The sequence below is a fragment of the Ovis canadensis genome, chromosome 15 (genome assembly GCF_042477335.2).
Source record: "Ovis canadensis isolate MfBH-ARS-UI-01 breed Bighorn chromosome 15, ARS-UI_OviCan_v2, whole genome shotgun sequence".
NCBI classification, from domain to species: domain Eukaryota; kingdom Metazoa; phylum Chordata; class Mammalia; order Artiodactyla; family Bovidae; genus Ovis; species Ovis canadensis.
In genome coordinates, this window is record NC_091259.1 from 88,999,513 (window position 1) to 89,015,125 (window position 15,613).

The following is a 15,613-nucleotide window of genomic DNA, read 5'->3' on the forward strand; positions in this document are numbered from 1 at the left end:
AGGGGGAAGGCTGAAACAAAACGGTTATATCAGAGACTTCAGTATGAAGTTATCTTTAGTGTGTGCTCGCTGGTTTTCTTGCCTTTGAAAATTATCATGTGACCATACTTTTTCAACCAAATGACTTACTGAAGGCAGAAATATGAACTCCTTTATGATGCTGTACTAGCATAGCTCTGGAAAAATGCTGATCACTGTGCTGTACACCTGAGTTAATAAAGTATAATATTGTAAATCAACTCTACTTCAGTTAAGAAAAAAACATGAGACAACAAAAAAGAGCCAAAATGTATACCTTTATTAAAAAAAAAAATCCATGTCATATTTTTCTTCATCTTAGAATTTCTCTAGCTTTTTAAGCCACAGAAATGAAAAATGTTAAACTTATATTCTGATAGCATAGTTATTTTTAACTTTTAAATTAAAAACTAGCTATAGTCCATTTGACTCCTTTAACAAATTTCTCACCCTTGTATGTGCACACACAAGACCCATGTGCTTCTATTGATGAGTTTTAGCCCTGTCATAAATACACTTGAACAGAACATGGTAGAGAAAATATAAGCATACGAATATATCAAGGATAATAAATAAAATTTATGACAAATGAGATCTAAAAAAGTCCATCATCTCCTTTGGCCATCCTCATTCAGATATTACTTATCTGGACATATTATTTTCTTTTTTCCAAGTGACAGGTTTTGGGAAGAAAGGTTATCTCAGTAATTTTAATGCAGTGTGAGCAGTAAAATATGATTTAATGCATGGAGATGATCTGACAGAAAAGATGGAGGTTATTGTCAATTCTATACCTTTAAGAGATGAAACTTGGAGACAATTTTGCCTTCTCAGTAGCTTTCTTGAAAGCACTCTTGACTTTGTCCCTCAGGCTGCAGGCCACAGGACTCGGGGCGGGGATGGCCACCGTAGAGAACATGGACGCCATTTTGTCTCCGTCGATGGAATGACTGGAGCTGGGCTGGGAGTACCTGAAGATGACGGTCCCGTAGAAGATGGAGGCTGTGGTGAGGCGAGCCGCGCAGGTGGGTAAAGCCTTCAGGTATCCCTCAGCCGAGTGCATCTTCAGGATGGTGACACAAATGAACAGGTAGGAAATCAAGATAACTAGGCGGGCCAAAAGGGATATTGAAACTTGCCACAGCGCTAAGAACCAGCTCACTAATGTGTCTGTCAGAACAGGAGAGAGTCATGACTGTTGGGGGATCACAGAAAAAGTGATGGGTTAGTTTGGACGTACGGAAAGAGAAACTGAGTGTGTCCCTGACACGGATGGAGGCGTTCAGGAAACCATGAACGCAGGGGCCTACGGCAAGGCGCGCCACAGGCTTGCCGCCATCATGGCGGTGTAATGCAGGGGTTTACGCGCTGCTGTGCAGCGGCCCTAGGCCGTGGGAGCCAAGAGTACATTTTCCACGGTGGCAAAGGCTGAAAGGAAGAACATCCGAGCAGCACACACGCTGCAGGAGATGACCTTGTCTCCCGCAAGGAATCCAGCCGTGACTTTATGACTGACGGCTGTAGAGCAGCCGAAGCCCACCAGAGACAGGTCACTGAGGGAAAAGTACGCGCGAGTGCGGAGACGACAACCCAAGGGAATCAACTGGATCGTTCCCAGGTTTCCAGCCACACTGATGAGATAAACGAGAGTGAATGTTATCAAGAGGGGGCCCTGCAGCTGTGGGGCGTTGCTTAGTTCCCGCAGGATGAACTCAGCCACTTCTGTATTGTTTTCCAAGGATGCTGTTAACTGAATTGAACTTAATTCAATTTGCATTTCCACAGCCCTACCACTCACTACCTGGAAATCACTGAGCCTGACCCACAGATTCTTCATCTACAATAATGAGACAGAACTCAAGGTATATTGTAAGAATTAAACAAGATAAAATGTATAAGAAACTGTGAGTAAAATGCCAGATATTGGGCAGAGTCTGGTTATCTTAGGTTTAATATTAGAATTAAAGTGAAATGATTGCCTCCATGTTTGCTTGGGGCTTCCCTGGTGGCTCAGCCAGTAAAAAATCTGCCTGCAATGTGGGAGACCTGGGTTTGATCCCTGGGTTGGGAAGACCCCCTGGAGGAGGGCATGGCAACCCACTCCAGTATTCCTGCCTGGGGAATTCCACAGACAGAGAAGCCTGGACGGCTACAGTCCGTGGGGTCGCAAACAGCTGGACACGACTGTGTGACTCAGCACACAGCACATGTTTGTTTGAGAAACATGGATGGTGAAAAGCAAGACTCAACTATAGATGAGTTCTTTAGTCTTTTCATTCCAATCCCAAAGAAAGGCAATGCCAAAGAATGCTCAAACTGCCACACAGTTGCACTCATCTCACATGCTAGCAAAGTGATGCTCAAAATTCTCCAAGCCAGGCTTCAACAGTCTGTGAACTGAGAACTTCCAGACGTTCAAGCTGGATTTAGAAAAGGCAGAGGAACCAGAGATCAAATTGCCAACATCCATTGGATCATTGAAAAAGCAAGAGAGTTCCAGAAAAACATTTACTTCTGCTTCAGGGACTTCCCTGGTTGCTTAGATGGTAAAGCATCTGTCTACAATGCAGGAGACCTGGGTCCAATCCCTGGGTTGGGAAGATCGCCTGGAGAAGGAAATGGCAGTCTACGCCAGTACTATTGCCTGGAAAATCCCATGGACAGAGGAGCCTAGAAGGCTACAGTCCACGGGGTCGCAAAGAGTCAGACATGACTGAGTGACTTCGCTTATTAACTATGCCAAAGCCTTTGACTGCAGATCACCACAAACTGTGGAAAATTCTTTAAGAGATGGGAATACCAGACCATCTGACCTGCCTCCTGAGAAATCTGTATGAAAATCAAGAAGCAACAGTTACAACTTGACATGGAACAACAGACTGGTTCCAAATAGAAAAAGGAATATGTCAAGGCTGTATATTGTTACTCTGCTTATTTAACCTCTATGCAGAGTATTCATATGAAGTGCCAGCCTGGATGAAGCACAAGCTGTAATCAAGATTGCCAGGAGAAATATCAATAACCTCAGATATGCAGATGACACCACCCTTATGGCAGAAAGTGAAGAACTAAAGAGCCTCTTGATGAAAGTGAAAGAGGAGAGTGAAAAAGCTGGCTTAAAACTCAACATTTAAAAAATGAAGATCATGGCACCTGGTCCCATCACTTCATGGGCACTAGATGGGGAAACAGTGGAAAGAGACTTTATTTTCTTGGGCTCCAAAACCATTGCAAATGGTGACTGCAGCCATGAAATTAAGACACTTGCTCCTTGGAAGAAAGGCTATGACCAACCTAGACAGCACATTAAAAAGGAGAGACATTACTTTTCCAACAGATGCCCATCTAGTCAAATCTATGGCTTTTCCAGTAGTCATGTATGGATATGACAGTTGGACCATAGAGAAAGCTGAGTGCTGAAGAATGGTTGTTTTTGAACTGTGGTGCTGGAGAAGACTCTTGAGAGTCCCTTGGACTTCAAGGATATCCAACCAGTCCATCCTAAAGGAAATCAATCCTGAATATTCATTGGAAGGACTGATGCTGAAGCTGAGGCTCCAATATTTTGGCCTCCTGATGCAAAGAACAAACTCCTTGGAAAATACCTTGATGCTGGGAAAGATTGAAGGAGGGAGGAGAAGGGGACAGCAGAAGATGAGGTGGTTGGATGGCATCACTGACTCAATGGACAGAGTTTGAGTAAACTTTGGGACTTGGTGATGGACAGGGAGGCCTGGCATGCTGCAGTCCTTGGGATCGCAAAGAGTCGGACATGACTGAGTGACTGAACTGCACTGATCAGAGCATTACCTATCCACTTTTTTCCCCCCACTAATCTCTTTGAGGAGAGCAGCATGATAATGTTTCAGAAGTATATTTTGAAATTTGTTTTGTCACTGCTTTGGAAAATATCCAAAAAATATATTTCTGTTCTTAAATAACTCACAGTAGGTATAGCTGTCCCATTGCTTTTGCATGAATTACCCTTGTTACTAAAAGTGTATATGGAATATAAAAACTTACCTTGTTGTTGGAAAAGAAGGGACAGCCATTCTTGAACAGTGAGTCTGAAATCAGAAATTCAGCTGTGGAATAATGCATACATACTCTTAAACATGTTTTCTATCGGTTAATGGTCAAAAATTTCCAAGGCTCTAAGGCAAGTAGGCATGAGGGGAAAACATGACTTGGAGCCGGGAACCTAAAATTGCCAGGCATTCCTTGAGTACCCATGGAGTCTCTTATCTTCTTATCTGCAAAACAGAATACAATGACCTCTCTCACATCGTTCAAGGATTAGTGTCTGTAAGCAGCAAACTTGGGAAGCTCTATAAAGCATCTTACTGAGGAGTGATCATTTAAAGGTCTACCAGTATATTTTCGTTTTGAAATGTTTTCCTGGCCATGATTGGAGACGCATAGCAAATCTTAAGGTCAGGATTTGGGGGAAGGAGAAAAAGAGCTGCGTATACTAACAGCTATTAACACTCAAATGAATGTGTGCTGACCAGAGGGTCTCAGCACACAGTCCAGTCCCTCTAAAATGATACCACATTGAGTCATGTTGGGGTTTTAGAGGTTAATTCCTAGCAATCAGGAGAAAGTTACAGAGATGTGGAGCTCTTTGGGGACTGCCCCCTGTCCCCCAAAGAGGATATCTACAGCTCTCATCCCTCTTTCCTAGCAGGAAACCAATTACATCACCTGTGGGGATCTAGCTGGATAGGCTGAAAGTGCACACATGCTTTCGTATTACTTGCTGTTTGCTTTTCTCCTACTTTTAGATTAAATTATAATTCATAAACAGCAATGTGCACAGATTCTCAGCTTGGTCAGTTTATAAGATCATGCAACCACTGACATAACCATGATATAGAAGAGGCCTATCATCTAAGCACGCCACTGTTTCTACCCAGTGTCTGTGGTGACCTCTATTTTCTCTCCATATGGTTTTGCCTCTGCAAGAATGTCATGTCATTGAAACAGAACCTTAGTGTAGGTTGACTTTGACTGTGGCTTTGTTCAGTTAGCATGGTGTGTTTGAGACTTATCCATATTGTATCCATATCCATATGGTTGCCTGTATGAATTTCCTCTCTCTTTTTGTTTTAGTTGCTACATCGTGTCCAACTCTTTGCAACCTCAGGGACTGTAGCCCACCAGGCTCCTCTGTCCATGGGATTCTCCAGGCAAGAATACTGGAGTGGGTTGCCATTTGTGTCTCCAGGGGATCTTCCCAACCCAGGAATCGAACCCTGGTTTCCTGCATCGCAGGCGGATCTTTACTGAGTGAGCTATGAGGGAAGCCCATGAATTCCCTAAAGATGTCATTTAAAAAGTACCAGAACCTGGATGGCACGAGTAACAGAAATCGCTTGCGTCACATTTCTGGAGCCTAGAAATCTGAAACTGAGGTTCCAGCAGAGTTGGTTCTGTTGTTCCTTCTGAAGGCTGAAAGAGAAAAGATGCTTTTATGTTTTTCTCTTGGTGACTGGGCAGCATTTGGTGTTCCTTGACTTTTGCTGCCTCATCCTGACCCCCATCTTCGTTTTCACATGTGTTCTCTGTGTGTGTGAGTCTCTGTGTTCTCTGTGTGCTGTATCAGTCTATATGTGTGTGTGTCCAGATTTTCTCTTCTGGTAAGCATACCAGTCACACTGATCTAGGAGCACACTTTGCTTTGGTATGACCTTATCTTAACTAATTATATCTCTAATGACCCATTTTCAACAAGATCAATTTCTCAGGTCCTGGGGATTAGGTCTTCAACATATAAATTTTAGGCACACAGTTCAACCCATAATATATCAATCAAGAAATATTTCTTATTGCTAGATGATATTCTATTATATGGAAACAGGATTGTTACTCCTTTCTCATTTGAACTGGCATTTGGGTTGGTTCTAGTGTCTGGAAATTAAAAAAGAAAAAGCATCTAAACATTTGACTAGCTTTTTTTGTATGTGCATAGGTGTTAATTTCATTGGGGTAAATATATGTGAGTTAGATTTGTTGGTTAGATAATGTGTTAAGTTAGTCAGTCATGTCCTACTCTTTATGGCCCCATGGACTGTATCCCACCAGGATTCTCTGCCCATGGGACTTTCCAGGCAAGAATACTGGAGTGGATTGCCATTTCCTACTTCACAGGATCTTTCTGATGCAGGGATCAAACCTTGTGTCTCCTGCATTGGCAAGTGGATTTTTTACCACTAGTGTCCGGGTAGACAATAAGTGTACATTTAACTGAGTGGAAACTGTCAAACTGTTTTCTAAGGTTGCACTAACATTTTGCATTCCCTCCCAGCAGTGCATTACAATTGCTTAACTTCTTTGCCAGCACTTGATACTAAACTGGTTTCAAGATTTGTATTTTGGTTTTATTTCATGTTCATTTCTAGCTGTTTCTCAAGAGAGACTCATGAGAACAACCATTGGGACGTCCCTGACAGGCCAGTGATTGCGATATCACTTTCCAGCCCAAGAGGTGTGATTTCAATCTCTGCTCTGAGTCCGCCTGCCTCTCAGCCAGAAAATCGAAACATAACACAGAAGCAATATTGTAACAAATTCAATAAAGGAAACCAGAATGGAAAGAGACACATGCACCCCAATGTTCATCACAGCACTGTTTATAATAGCCAGGACATGGAAACAACCTAGATGTCCATCAGCAGATGAATGGATAAGAAAGCTGTGGTACAAATACACAATGGAGTATTACTCAGCCATTAAAAAGAATTCATTTGAATCAGTTCTGATGAGATGGATGAAACTGGAGCCGATTATATGGAGTGAAGTAAGCCAGAAAGAAAAACACCAATACAGTATACTAACACATATATATGGAATTTAGGAAGATGGCAATGACAACCCTGTATGCAAGACAGGAAAAAAGACACAGATGTGTATAACGGACTTTTGGACTCAGAGGGAGAGGGAGAGGGTGGGATGATTTGGGAGAATGGCATTCTAACATGTATACTATCATGTAAGAATCGAATTGCCAGGCTATGTCTGACGCAGGATACAGCATGCTTGGGGCTGGTGCATGGGGATGACCCAGAGAGATGTTATGGGGAGGGAGGTGGGAGGGGGGTTCATGTTTGGGAATGCATGTAAGAATTAAAGATTTTAAAATATAAAAAATAAAAAACTAAAAAAAAAAAAACAAAAAAAAAAACTTTAAAAACTGTCCACATCAAAAAAATCTCAAAAAAGAGTACAATCATTTGATCCATACAGCCGCAGTTTCTTTTTCTTTCTTTCTGTTTTTATTATTTTTTTTTATTACTCCCTCTCTGGCTCCCTCCTTCCGCGTGAGTCTCAGGAGAAGCCGCAGCCTAAGGCCTCACTGCTGCCGCCTGAGGCCGGATAAGTGAGCCTCACCCGACCCCGGCCGGCTTGGCCCCGGCTTTCGTCGCCCCCTGCCAGGCTCCGGGCCTGCGCTGCGCGAGGCCAGGGCGTCGGGGCTGCGCTTGACCAAGAAAGGCCGAGAACCTAGTTGGGCCCACTTGGAGAGGCAGCGAGAATGGGCCGGGGCGGGGGCTGGGGGAACCAAGCCTGGCTTAGGGGGTGGGGCCTCGGAGCCGGGACAGGTCCGGGTGCTGCGAAAATTGGGCCACTGGGGTGGCTGGGGTCGGGCTGGAGAGTCTGATTGGGGAAGTGTAAGCACTGGCGGCTGCGACCCGGTGCAGTAAGCGCGGCCGAGAGGAGCTACCCTACGTCCGAGGTCAGGGGCAGCGGCCCAGAGTGCCAGGCTGCGATGGCACAGGAACAGCCAAGAGGAGCTACCGAAGTCCGAGGTCAGGGGCGGCCGGGAGGAACTACCCTGCGTCTGAGATAAGTGGCGGCCGGGAGGAGACACCTTGTGCCCAAAGCCAGGGGCGGTGACCCTGAGGAGCCACCCCGCCCCGAGGCCAGGGGCGGCGGCCGGGAGGAGCAACCCGAAGAGCCGCGGCTGCGTGGCCACAGGAGGGCCAAAAGAGCTATCCCACCTTGAAGGTCAGGAAGGGCGGCAGTAAGGAGATACCCCTCGTCCAAGGTAAGGAGCAGCGGCTGTGCTTTGCTGGAGCAGCCCTGAAGAGATACCCCACACCCAAGGTAAGAGAAACCCAAGTAAGATGGTAGATGTTGCAAGAGGGCATCAGAGGGCAGACACAGTGAAACCATACTCATAGAAAACTAGTCAATCTAATCACACCAGGACCACAGCCTTGTCTAACTCAATGAAACCAAGCCATGCCCACAGGGCAACCCAAGACGGGCGGGTCATGGTGGAGAGATCTGACAGAATGTGGTCCACTGGAGAAGGGAATGGCAAGCCACTTCAGTATTCTTGCCTTGAGAACCCCATGAACAGTATGAAAAGGCAAAATGATAGGATACTGAAAGAGGACCTCCCCAGGTCAGTAGGCGCCCAATATGCTACTGGAGATCAGTGGAGAAATAACTCCAGAAAGAAGGAAGGGATGGAGCAAAAGCAGAAACAATACCCAGCTGTGGATGTGACTTGTGATAGAAGCAAGGTCCGATGCTGTAAAGAGCAATATTGCATCAGTTCAATTCAATTCAGTCGCTCAGTCATGTCCAACTCTTTGCATAGGAACCTGGAATGTCAGGTCCATGAATCAAGGCAAATTGGAAGTGGTCAAACAGGAGATGGCAAGAGTGAACATCGACATTCTAGGAATCAGCGAACTAAAATGGACTGCAATGGGTGAATTTAACTCAGATGACCATTATATCTACTACTGCGGGCAGGGATCCCTCAGAAGAAATGCAGTAGCCACAATGGTCAACAAAAGAGTCCAAAATGCAGTACTTGGATGCAATCTCAAAAACGACAGAATGATCTCTGTTTGTCTTCAAACCATTCAATATCACAGTTTTCCAAGTCTATGGCCCAACCTATAATGCTGAAGAAGCTGAAGTTGAACGGTTTTATGAAGACCTACAAGACCTTTTAGAACTAACACCCGAAAAAGATGTCCTTTTCATTATAGGGGACTGGAATGCAAAAGTAGGAAGTCAAGAAACACCCAGAGTAACAGGCAAATTTGGCCTTGGAATGCAGAATGAAGCAGGGCAAAGGCTAATAGAGTTTTGCCAAGAAAATGCACTGGTCATAGCAAACACCCTCTTCCAACAACACAAGAGAAGACTCTACATATGGATATCACCAGATGGTCAACACCGAAATCAGACTGATTATATTCTTTGCAGCCAAAGATGGAGAAGCTCTATACAGTCAACAAAAACAAGACCAGGAGCTGACTGTGGCTCAGATCATGAACTCCTTATTGCCAAATTCATACTTAAATTGAAGAAAGTAGGGAAAACCGCTAGACCATTCAGGTATGACCTAAATCAAATCCCTTCTGATTATACAGTGGAAGTGAGAAATAGATTTAAGGGCCTAGATCTGATGATAGAGTGCCTGATGAACTATGGAATGAGGTTCATGACATTGTACAGGAGACAGGCATCAAGACCATCCCCATGGAAAAGAAATGCAAAAAAGCCAAATGGCTGTCTGGGGACGCCTTACAAATAGCTGTGAAAAGAAGAGAAGTGAAAAGCAAAGGAGAAAAGGAAAGATATAAGCATCTGAATGCACAGTTCCAAAAAATAGCTAGAAGAGATAAGAAAGCCTTCTTCAGCGATCAATGCAAAGAAATAGAGGAAAAGAACAGAATGGGAGAGACTAGAGATCTCTTCAAGAAAACTAGAGATACCAAGGGAACATTTCATGCAAAGATGGGCTCGATAAAGGACAGAAATGGTATGGACCTAACAGAAGCAAAGATATTAAGAAGAGGTGGCAAGAATACACAGAAGAACTGTACAAAAAAAGATCTTTATGACCCAGATAATCATGATGATGTGATCTCTAATCTAGAGCCAGACATCCTGGAATGTGAAGTCAAATGGGCCTTCGAAAGCATCACTAATAACAAAGCTAGTGGAGGTGATGGAATTCCGGTTAGAGCTATTTCAAATCCTGAAAGATGATGCTGTGAAAGTGCTGCACTCAAGATGCCATCAAATTTGGAAAACTCAGCAGTGGCCACAGGACTGGAAAAGGTCAGTTTTCAACCCAATCCCAAAGAAAGGCAATGCCAAAGAATGCTTAAACTATCGCACGATTGCACTCATCTCACATCCTAGTAAAGTAACGCTCAAAATTCTCCAAGCCAGGCTTCAGCAATACGTGAACCGTGAACTCCCTGATGTTCCAGCTGGTTTTAGAAAAGGCAGAGGAACCAGAGATCAAATTGCCAACATCTGCTGGATCATGGAAAAAGCAAGAGAGTTCCAGAAAAACATCTATTTCTGCTTTACTCACTATGCCAAAGCCTTTGACTGTGTGGATCACAATAAACTGTGGAAAATTCTGAAAGACATGGGAATACCAGACCACCTGACCTGCCTCTTGAGAAATCTGTATGCAGGTCAGGAAGCAACAGTTAGAACTGGACATGGAACAACAGACTGTTTCCAAATAGGAAAAGGAGTCTGTCAAGGCTGTATATTGTCACCCTGCTTATTTAACTTCTATGCAGAGTCCATCATGAGAAATGCTGGACTGGAAGAAACACAAGCTGGAATCAAGATTGCCGGGAGAAATATCAATTACCTCAGATATGCAGATGACACCACTCTTATGGCAGAAAGTGAAGAGGAACTAAGAAGCCTCCTGATGAAAGTGAAAGAGAAGAGTGAAAAAGTGGGCTTAAAGCTCAACATTCAGAAAATGAAGATCATGGCATCTGGTCCCATCACTTCATGGGAAATAGATGGGGAAACAGTGGAAACAGTGTCAGACTTTATCTCTTTGGGCTCCAAAATCACTGCAGATGTTGATTGCAGCCATGAAATTAAAAGACACTTACTCCTTTGAAGAAAAGTTATGATCAACCTAGATAGTATATTCAAAGTAGAGACATTACTTTGCCGCCTAAGGTCCATCTAGTCAAGGCTATGGTTTTCCCTGTGGTCATGTATGGATGTGAGAGTTGGGCTGTGAAGAAGGCTGAGTGCTGAAGAATTGATGCTTTTGAACTGTGGTGTTGGAGAAGACTCTTGAGGGTCCCTTGGACTGCAAGGAGATCCAACCAGCCCATTCTGAAGGAGATCAGCTCTGGGATTTCTTTGGAAGGACTGATGCTAAAGCTGAAACTCCAGTACTTTGGCCACCTCATGCAAAGAGTTGACTCACTGGAAAAGACTCTGATGCTGGGAGGGATTGAGGGCAGGATGAGAAGGGGATGACAGAGGATGAGATGGCTGGATGGCATCATTGACTCGATGGATGTGAGTCTGAGTGAACTCCGGGAGTTGGTGATGGACAGGGAGACCTGGTGTGCTGCGATTCATGGGGTCACAAAGAGTCGGACAGGACTGAGCGACTGAACTGAATTGAAGGGGAGAAACCTAGTGTGACTACAAAAGCAGGGATGGCATCGATACAGATGCATGTCAAGGCATGCTTGCAAGTACCTGGAGATGCAACCTAGGAGGACAGATTCTTCCCTGGAACCTCTGCAGACATACCGTAATTCACCCCAATGAAACTGACCTTTGACATTTGGCCTCCAGAACTGTCAGAAATAAATCCATGGGGTTTTTTGGCCGTGCCACACAGCTTGTGGAGTAAAATGAATAAATACAAGTCAGTGTATGAATACAAGCGTTTTATTAAGATATGGTTTTTAGAATTGGGAGAGGTCTTCAGGTACATTTGTCAGTGATTGGTTGGCTGCTAGTGAGTAAGCAGTTTGAAGAATTTCAAAAGAACAGGGATTATTAAATGTTATCGGGTGCAAGAAATCAGGGTCGTTGTCAAGTGGATGCTGGTGAATTCTCCCCTTAAAGTTTTTGCAGCTTGCTTTAAAAAAAAATATAATTTGGAATTTCTGAAGTTGTCATCATGCTCAATAAAATAATTTAAAAATAAAGTTTCAAAGCTTTAATTCCAGTGCAATAACCAGGTTAAGCTACTGCTCAAGAGATTTTCCATTCAAGTTGAGAAAAAGGGAAGAACAGGTGAGTAAATAAATATAAGAGCTGCATGATGCTAGTGACTATGGAGACGAGAGAGCAGGCTTCGGAAAAAAAAGTCCATGGGTGGGAAGTGACCATTTTATCAGGTAACTCATGGCAAACCTCTGTGATCTCCTGGGTGGGTAAAATTTAACTGGGAATCTGAAATGAGTGGAAGTATATTCCATGCAGGGGAAGCATCAGTGCAAAGAAGCTGAGACAAGGGCAAGTTTGGAGTGGCCCAGATTCGGTAGAGATCAGTGTGAATGAGGCAGAGTGAATGAATTGAATACTGATGAGATATGAGATAGCTGACTAGAACATAAACAACAGAGTGGCATTAACAATTTCAAAACATGTATTGCCAAAAATGGGTAGTAGTAGTATTATTTTCAGTGAATTTTTAAAAACAAAATGTGAAGAATTAGTGCCCATAAGATTAAGGATGTATGGCAAAACCAATACAATATTGTAAAGTAATTAACCTTCAATTAAAAAAAATAAATAAAGGTTAAAAAAAGATTAAGGTAAAAATGAGGGAATCATGTGCATCCTTTTATTCTAACAGGGCTATTTACCTTTGGTAAATTTCACATGAATGTGCTTTTTCTTTCCAAATCACTCGGTAATAACTGAAGCATTGGTTTATTAAGCTGCTATAATTATTTAGCTCTAGATAAAATATGACAACAAAAGCACATACTTCATTAAAAGCTATTATTATACTTTGTCTGCGTTTTAAGTGGTTGGAACTATTCCTCAACTAAGTTCAGTTCAGTTCAGTTCAGTCTCTCAGTTGTGTCCGACTCTTTGCGACCCCATGAATCGCAGCACGCCAGGCCTCCCTGTCCATCACCAACTCCCGGAGTTCACTCAGACTCGCGTCCATCGAGTCCGTGATGCCATCCAGCCATCTCATCCTCGGTCGTCCCCTTCTCCTCCTGCCCTCAATCCCTCCCAGCATCAGAGTCTTTTCCAGTGAGTCAACTCTTTGCCTGAGCTGGCCAAAGTACTGGAGTTTCAGCTTTAGCATCCTTCCTTCCAAAGAAATCCCAGGGCTGATCTACTTCAGAATGGCCTGGTTGGATCTCCTTGCAGTCCAAGGGACTCTCAAGAGTTTTCTCCAACACCACAGTTCAAAAGCATCAATTCTTCTGTGCTCAGCCTTCTCAGCCTAGTCCATTCCTCAACTAAAGAGAGAAAAAATATGAGACAAAATCTATATCCTACCATCCCAAATGGCCATTGTTGTTTGAGTCACTGCATGGGGCAGATTCAAAAGGGGTAAAAGAGCTGTAGTAGCTTCTACATCAAGAAAAAATCTAGAGAACTTTCGCCTTCTCAGCAGCTTTGTTAAATGCACTCTTGACTTCTCTGTTCCTCAGGCTGTAGACCACAAGGTTCAGCATGGGGATGAGCATCGTATAGAACACAGATGTGATTTTGTCTGTGTCCATGGAGTGGCTGGAGCTGGGCTGTATGTACATGACGATGACGGTCCCATAAAATATGGAGACAGTAATGAGGTGAGAAGCGCAGGTAGACAGAGCCTTCTGGTATCCCTCTTATGAGTGAACCTTCAAAATTGTCCAAAGTATGAACAGGTAGGAAATCAAGATTATGAAAAGTGCAAACAAGACATTGAAGCTTGAGACAAGAACAAGAATCATTTCACTGATGCGTTTCTCAGAGCAAGAGAGAGTCATGCCTGCTGGAACATCACAGAAAAAGTAATGGACCACCTTGGACCCACAGAAAGAGAGACTGAACGTGTCTCCAGTGTCGACAGAGGCATTCAGAACACCACACGCGTAAGAGCCAACGACGAGTCAAGCACACCTCTTTGTGGTCATGGAGGTGGTGTAATCGGAGAAGGCGATGGTACCCCACTCCAGTACTCTTGCCTGGAAAATCCCATGGACAGAGGAGCCTGGTGGGCTGCGGTCCATGGGGTCGCTAGGAGTTGGACATGACTGAGCGACTTCACTTTCACTTTTCACTTTCATGCATTGGAGAAGGAGATGGCAACCCACTCCAGTGTTCTTGCCTGGAGAATCCCAGGGACGGGGGAGCCTGGTGGGCTGCCGTCGATGGGGTCGTACGGACATGACTGAAGTGGCTTAGCAGTAGCAGCAGTAGCAGGTGGTGTGATGCAGGGGCTTGCACACTGCTGCGTGGCGGTCACAGGCCATTGAGGCTAAGATATAACTTTCTGCAGTGGAAAGACTGTGGAAAGGACATCTGAGCGGCACATGCATGGTGGGAGACGCCTTTGTCTGCTTTCGGGAGCCCAGCCGTCACTTTTGGATTGACAGTGGAGTAACAGAAGTCCACCAGCGGCAGGTTACAGAGGAAAAATACACAGGCGTGTGGAGGCTAGAATCCAGCAGGATCAACATGATCACCCCCAGGTTCCCAATCAGAGTGGTGAGGTAGACGAAGCTGAAGATTGTGAAGACAGGAACCTGCAGCTGCGGGTCATCTGTGAGTCCAAGCAGGATGAAATCGGTTACCTCTGTGCTGTTCTTCATGGATTTAAGAATCACAAGATGCTCTCGTAATGAAAATAAGGGAGAGAGTAATGCAGAAAGAAGAGCTGCACAGAAATAGAAACGCACAAGCATTATATTATTATAATAGAATTCACAGAGAAGATTCTTCATGGACACCTTTCCAACAGGTGTAAATTTCCAACATGGACACCTTTCCAACAGGTAAATTTCCTATATGAAAAATCTGAGTTACAGGAAGGGACAATGAGCTTGGAAGCTTATATGCCTGGAATGGATTGATCTCTAAATCAGGTTTTTGAGTCTTCCAAGAGGTGGGGCTACTGGTACAGAGCCTGCCTACCAGTGCAGAAGAGGTAAGAAATGCGGGTTGGGTCTCTGGGGGCAGAAGATCCCCTGGAGAAGAGCATGGCAACCACTCCAGCATTCTTGCCTGGAGGATTCCTTTAATGGGGAGCCTGGTGGGCCACGGTCCATAGGGTTGCAAAGAGTCAGACATGACTGAAGCGAATTAGCAGCCCAAGAGCTTATGCTTTTATAGTGCCTACATGTATTTATTTAATACTCTCATTATTCTTATTAAATTGATAGTTGTTATAACTATTCATATATAAGTAACATGGCAACAGAGAGATTGAGTAATTTATTCAAGCTTACATGGCTATTAAGAGACAGAGCAATGCTTTAGAGTCAGCAGAATGGTTTCCAAAGTAAACGACATTAATGAATTTGAATTGGTTTTAATTTTATTCAATTTATGTTTGATTATGGTATCCATTCTACCAAGTTTTATGCTTGGGATGACACAGTAGAGTGAGTCACAAATATGTGTATAGATGCAGTAAGATACATAGAGCATTAGAGACAAATACACCCAGCAAAATCAGGTCTAAAGAGAAGGTATGGGATTTGGTGTAAGATATTGGGTTCTGAGGAGACAGGCACACGCATTCCCATATAAACCCTACCATTGACTGCCTGGGAGACCTTTGTCCTAAACTAAGTTTCCTGAATCTCCTTTCATCTATCAATAGAATGAA

At 43.9% G+C, this 15,613-nt stretch overlaps 2 pseudogenes; both read right to left on the reverse strand.

The window, feature by feature from the left end:
* Nucleotides 1-814: 814 nt before the first annotated feature.
* LOC138420254 (olfactory receptor 5B2-like) lies at nucleotides 815-1,795 on the reverse strand (annotated as a pseudogene).
* An 11,590-nt stretch (nucleotides 1,796-13,385) lies between these two features.
* Nucleotides 13,386-14,597, reverse strand: LOC138420255 (olfactory receptor 5B3-like; annotated as a pseudogene).
* Between the last annotated feature and the right edge of the window lie 1,016 nt (nucleotides 14,598-15,613).